The sequence below is a fragment of the Rhamphochromis sp. 'chilingali' genome (genome assembly GCF_963969265.1).
Source record: "Rhamphochromis sp. 'chilingali' genome assembly, chromosome: 13".
NCBI classification, from domain to species: domain Eukaryota; kingdom Metazoa; phylum Chordata; class Actinopteri; order Cichliformes; family Cichlidae; genus Rhamphochromis; species Rhamphochromis sp. 'chilingali'.
In genome coordinates this window covers 7,308,945-7,315,382 of record NC_137940.1, presented here as the reverse complement: position 1 = coordinate 7,315,382, position 6,438 = coordinate 7,308,945, and positions in this window count along the sequence as shown.

Here is a 6,438-nt window from a genome sequence, read left to right as displayed (position 1 = left end):
ATGACTGTTATTGATTAAATTTGAGGAGGATGCATATAAGGATGAGTCATATAAATGTTGATCTTTTTAAAATTATAAAGTCATTAAAATAACCCAGAACATATGTGCATGTCAATACTCTCGAAATGTATCATTTCTCAGTGTGGTTCAGAAATATTCAGTGTTTCAGTTCAGTGTGGTTTGACATATTTTACAGTCATGTGACCTAGACACTGTTAAGTATTCAGAAAGCACCTCAGGGTTAAACCTGCAAAGTGTTTTCATGTATAGTCATGCTTTCTTCTGAGGCTCCTGCTCTCTCTGCAGACACAAGTCCACACTGATTCATTGCAAAAATGACTGGAAAGTTGATGCTCCACATCTCTGTTGGTATTTATTCATCCAAAGAGAAAATTACATTTGCTTTTCAATGCAGCTATACTATTGCTTTACAATGAATCTGCTGTTTATTTACAACTGGATAGATTCCACAGCTCAACAGAAATGCCAGTGCAAAATAAGAAAATAGCACAATCCATATAACATTACTCCAACCAGAATAAAAATACATACATACAGTACAATGAATAGCAAAAGAGAGACACATTAAAATTTAACATATTTAACATCCAATGATTTGAAGGGTTTTGATATATTTAGGTGTAGTATTATAAATTATGAATAGCAGTGCTGGCTGTTAATGACAGTCCAGTAATTTGAGATAAATCACCTCATTTTAAACTTTTTAGTTTTAAGTTTATGAAAAGGGGGTTAATCAGGAAAAAGTTTAGTTAAAGTTGGTAAACCAAAATATCCTTAAATTTAGTACACCAGATGGAGGAAAACAGGTACCCATGTGCAATGTAAACCATACACATATTTTGTGTATGGTAGATCTTTGAAATGTGCAGTTTAAAGTCTTTCCTGTAATCACTGTCACTGCCAGTGCCTATCATAAATCAGGCTTGCTCCATACTAGATGATCATTTCTACTGCAGGACGACGCTGTAGAACTTAATTGTCAGTTATTTCTGGGAAATCTTTGCTCTGAGTCACATTATTTTAAAATGCAGCTTATGCATGCATATTGAGCCTTTATAATATGTCTAGAAAAACGATACTCATACAGCCAGATGGATGGTGATGTTTGTTTGGTCTAGACTGCCCACAACAGCACACACTCATCTGTCTAACTTCACACTAACAGTGCCATTTTATGGCATTTATTTTTATTCCCTTCAGTTCTTTGTTATCTTGGCTCCACTGAGCCTAAAGCTTATAAACGAAAAGCTCACTTGCACACATACAAAGGCATTCATATAAGCTTATAAGCCTGACTCACATACACACTGTGCCAGATCTCCTTTGTGTCAATAGTGCTGAAATGTGTTTTGAATATTTTCAGCTTGACCAAGCCTTACATCGCCTCAGCCAATCAGGAGTGGTTGCAGGCAGTCACACCACCTGTACGCCCACCCTTTCCTGGGTTCACTTACTGGGGAAAGATTTGGCTTTACATCCATTCACGTATCATGAAATTAATAGCAGGAACAGACCAATGTTAACATTTGTTTGGATTTTGTTAGAGGCCACCTGATGAAAACATCTTACTAGCTGTTTTTGTTTTCACATACTTATTTCTGCTAATTGGAGTCACTAAACAGTTCTTTTTTAAAATGGTGCTGGGGCTTTTAGAAGCATTTAAATGCAATGATATGACAAATCTGGCTTGGATTTCTTTTAACACAAAGTCTGAAATGAGGTTGTGTTAGTGAGTGAAATTCTAGTTCATAAAGATAAAACTTGCTAGCCAGGTTTTTTGTTAATAGCTGCCAGAGGTGTGGACTCGAGTCACATGACTTGGACTCGAGTCAGACTCGAGTCATTAATTTTATGACTTTAGACTTGACTTGAAAAAATGTTCTAAGACTTGTGACTTGACTTGGACTTTTACACCAATGACTTGGGACTTGAATTGGACTTGAACCGGTTTACTTGAAAAGACTTGATATTTCACCCCAAATACAAAATTTAACATGCATATTATATAGAGATTGAAAATGTGACGTCATTCACGGGTAGAACCGCAAAGGATTCTGGGAACTCGTGGCAAGCGGTACTAGCGCACGCAGGCTTTCAATTAAAATCAGTTATACAGCGATAAAAAGAAACACAAGAAGCCGTTGTATTATTAACTGCAATAGCCGGTCGCATGACAGCCACGGGAAGCCGACGGGTAAAGAGATCGGTTGTTATCGGATTACCTCGTTGAAGAGAAATTGTTCGAGCCATGTTTCCGAAGTAACAAAGAGGCGACGGGTGGCCTGGATTGCAGCCATTCAAAGGTCAAATATAACGTCCCAGAACCCTCCAGCTCACAGGTTAGTCTGCTCCAAGCATTTACACAAAGGTCAGTGTTTTTTAGTAGTTAATACGTCACTTTCATAACATAACTGGTGATATAGGTTACAAGCAAGTCTGGCGCTGAACAGAAATTGTCGCGCTATGCTCCTTTATTTATTGTGCATAAATAGTGAATTGTCCTGACACAATATTGCGTTTCGCCTCTGTTATTATGGTACATTGACAAAAACATATACTTTTATTCACAGGATAAAACAGGTTTTTTGTATCACTAATTGCCCAGTACGATTACAGCATACAATATTATTGTCACTGCTACATTTCTGTGATGCTACCAGAAATTATTTCCACTACTAATTAATTACCGTTGAGCTCAAAGGTCCTATTAATAAACGGTTAACGAATGTGTATTTATGACGACGATTTGTGAGACTGGTAAACTTATGATACGTACGATGGTCTTTCATTCTACACGGTGCATTTCAAGGTCCTGCACCCATCCGTCGGTAAACTGTACCTGGGCTTGTTGCAGTGACCTGAAGTTACTAAACTTCATGAGTGTATGCACTCACTCCAAGAACCGTATGATTATAAATATGCATATAAATATGCTACGATGAGATAGCTGACTTCATCTAACTAGCAAATGTTTTCAAGGCTACGTTGGTGATACAGTTTTTTTAATGTGTATGATATTTTTGTCATGCGATTTTAAAGCCGGTCCTACAACCGCATCCAAGAATGACATGCAGCTTATCTCAGAACTGTCGGTGAAAATTATTCTTGGAGCTAAGTTTAATTGAGCTGCATTTTAAAGAGGTGCAATTTCACAATTTGTGTATATTTTCTAAGTTCACTATTTTGTCATGTGTTGAGAAAAACACAGATTTTAAAATTACATGGTCTAATATTTACATTTAGCATAACTGCAACATTATTTTTTCGTTGTTTTTTTTTTTTTAAAGACTCGAAAGGACTTGAAATTCAAAGTTTCAGACTTGTGACTTGACTCGGACTTTTACACCAGTGACTTGAGACTCGACTCTGACTTGCCTGACATTACTTGAGACTTGACTTGAGACTTGAGGATAAAGACTTGAGACTTACTTGAGACTTGCAAAACAATGACTTGGTCCCACCTCTGATAGCTGCTAACTTACTACTTTTGTTTCCACTTCTGGCATCATAAAACCAATATGTTGATGTATACAAGGGTAAACTGAAGAACCTAAAATTGTAGTCCACAAACGAATTGGTGACATCATGGAGGAAACATTTGTCTGATAATTCTTTCTGTGTATTTGTGACTGCTTTCAAAATGAATTCCCTTGTTTAACTCACTGGAAATGAGGAGATCATTAGTGCAGCTTTAACAATGCCATTAAATACATGACTTATTGACTGTAAACAAAATAATGAATGCAGAGACCTACATACATTTTTAAAGCTATGATGAGCTCATAAAGATAACGTTAAAATAAAATAGTACAAATAAATAAATCAATGTTAAACAATAAAATCATATTTACAAGACATAATATGAAAACACATTGTCTTTAGCCCTATTCCTCAAAAATGCTCACCTTCATTTCCTGTAATCATTCTACAGATACATAACTGAGATGCATGATGTGCTTCTGAATAACACTGGCAAGAGGAATCACAGTGCAGAAAACATACCAAAAAATACATAAATAAATCAGTCGCGCTTATCCGAAGCTTTTATGCAAAGTGTGCCACAGCATCACAATAAATGTGTGACCCCTGTTTGTTCACTCGCAGAGCTATAGAGCTCAGTCCTGGAAAGCAGTTCATTTTGGTCTTTTCTTTGGATCCTTCACTATAAAGCAGAACTAGAACATGTGGCAGTTATGTGCTTTGAGGGGGTGGGGGAGCTGCTAAAAGCTGTGAACTTCCTTTTGTGTTTCATCTTGATGCATTCTCAATCATCCAGGGAAATAAATCTCCAAAAGTCACCAACTTGGAGTGTTTCAGTTTGCCATCTTAGGGAGAAATCAACACACATGGGTGTATGTCCTTTGTTGCTGAGATTTATTGATAAAAACAGAATAAAAACAGAATGGAATCCAGAGCCACACCACTGTGCCAGCCTCTCTCTTCACATGGCGCTGTTGCCTCCTGTGAGATTCCTGACACCCCTCCCCCACCCATCACCTTCACTCAATACCAGGTTGAGATGCAAATGAGGAGACTTCACTCAGGCAAGTCTGCTGGACCAGACGGAGTGAGTCCCCTTGTCCTCAAGACCTGTGCCCCCCAGCTGTGTGGAGTCTTTCATAAACTGTTTATGCTGAGTCTGAGTCTGCAGAGGGTCCCGGTGATGTGGAAGACATCATGCCTCGTCCCTGTACCAAAGACGCCACGTCCCAGTGGCCCCCAGGATTACAGGCCCGTGGCATTGACCTCCCACATCATGAAGACCCTGGAAAGGCTCATCCTGGACCAGCTGCGACCCATAGTAAGACCACACCTGGATCCCCTTCAGTTCGCTTATCAGCCTCGTCTCGGAACTGAGGACGCCATCATCTACCTGCTCAATCGTGTCTACACCCATCTGGACCAGCCGGCAAGCACTGTGAGGGTCATGTTTTTTGACTTTTCCAGTGCTTTCAACACCATCAGGCCGACCCTCCTGGGTGATAAGTTAGCAGCGATGCAGGTGGATGCTTCTCTGGTGTCCTGGATTGTTGATTACCTGACAGGAAGACCACAATATGTACGTCTCCCACAGTGTGTGTCTGACAAGGTGATCAGCAACACAGGGGCACCACAGGGGACTGTCCTCTCCCCCTTCCTCTTCACCCTCTACACCACAGACTTCAGCCACTGCACAGAGACATGCCATCTTCAGAAGTTTTCTGATGACTCTGCGGTGGTTGGATGCATCAGCAGGGATGATGAGACAGAGTACCGGGCTGTGGTCGACTCCTTTGTCACGTGGTGTGAGCAGAATCATCTGCAGCTCAACGTGGCAAAGACCAAGGAACTGATCGTGGACTTCAGGAAGACCAGGAAACACTTGACCCCTGTTTCAATTCAGGGGGTCAGTGTTGACATTGTGGAGGACTATAAATACCTTGGAGTACACATTGACAATAAACTGGACTGGGCTAAAAACACCACAGCACTTTACAGGAAGGGCCAGAGTCGTCTCTATTTTTTGAGGCGACTGAGGTCCTTCAACATCTGCCAGAAAATGCTGAGGATTTTCTATGAGTCTGTTGTGGCCAGTGCGATCCTCTATGCTGTTGCATGCTGGGGGAGCAGGCTGAGGGTCGCAGATGCCAACAGACTTAATAAACTAATCCGTAAGGCCAGCAATGTTGTGGGGATGGAGCTGGACTCCCTCAAGGTGGTGTCGGAGAGGCGGATGCTGTCCAAGATAAAGACAATGTTGGATAACACCTCCCACCCACTCCATGACATGCTGGTCAGTCACAGGAGCACGTTCAGTGAGAGACTGAGATTACCGAAAAGCACCACTGAACGACACAGGAAATCATTCCTGCCTGTGGCCATCTCCCTGTACAACGCATCCACTTAACACACTGTTTGCTGCTACAACTACACATGTTTCTTTTCCAACTATTTATTTATGAGTGACTTATGTATGTATGTATGTGTATATATATGTATATATTGTACTATTCTTAGTTAGTGTATTGTCTGTCTTGTCTTAATGTTGGTTTAAAATGGAGCACTGTAACAAAAAATAATTTCCCCCAGGGATCAATAAAGTATTCTGATTCTGAATAGAATAGAATAGAATTCAACTTTATTGTCATTGCACATGCACAGGTACAGGGCAACGAAATGCAGTTTGCATCCATCCAGAAGTGCTTTAGTGATATAGATATATTACAATATATATTAGCAATAATATAGATATGTGAGTATATTACAGAAATGGGTCTATTATGGTACACGGTATGAAGTATGTTGTGAATATTCTATAAGTATGTACAGGCTGTAGTGAGTACAAGCTATGTACAGGATATGAACAGGATATAAATATGAAAAACTATACAGAATATGAAATAAATAACTACAGAATCTGAGATATACAGCTATACA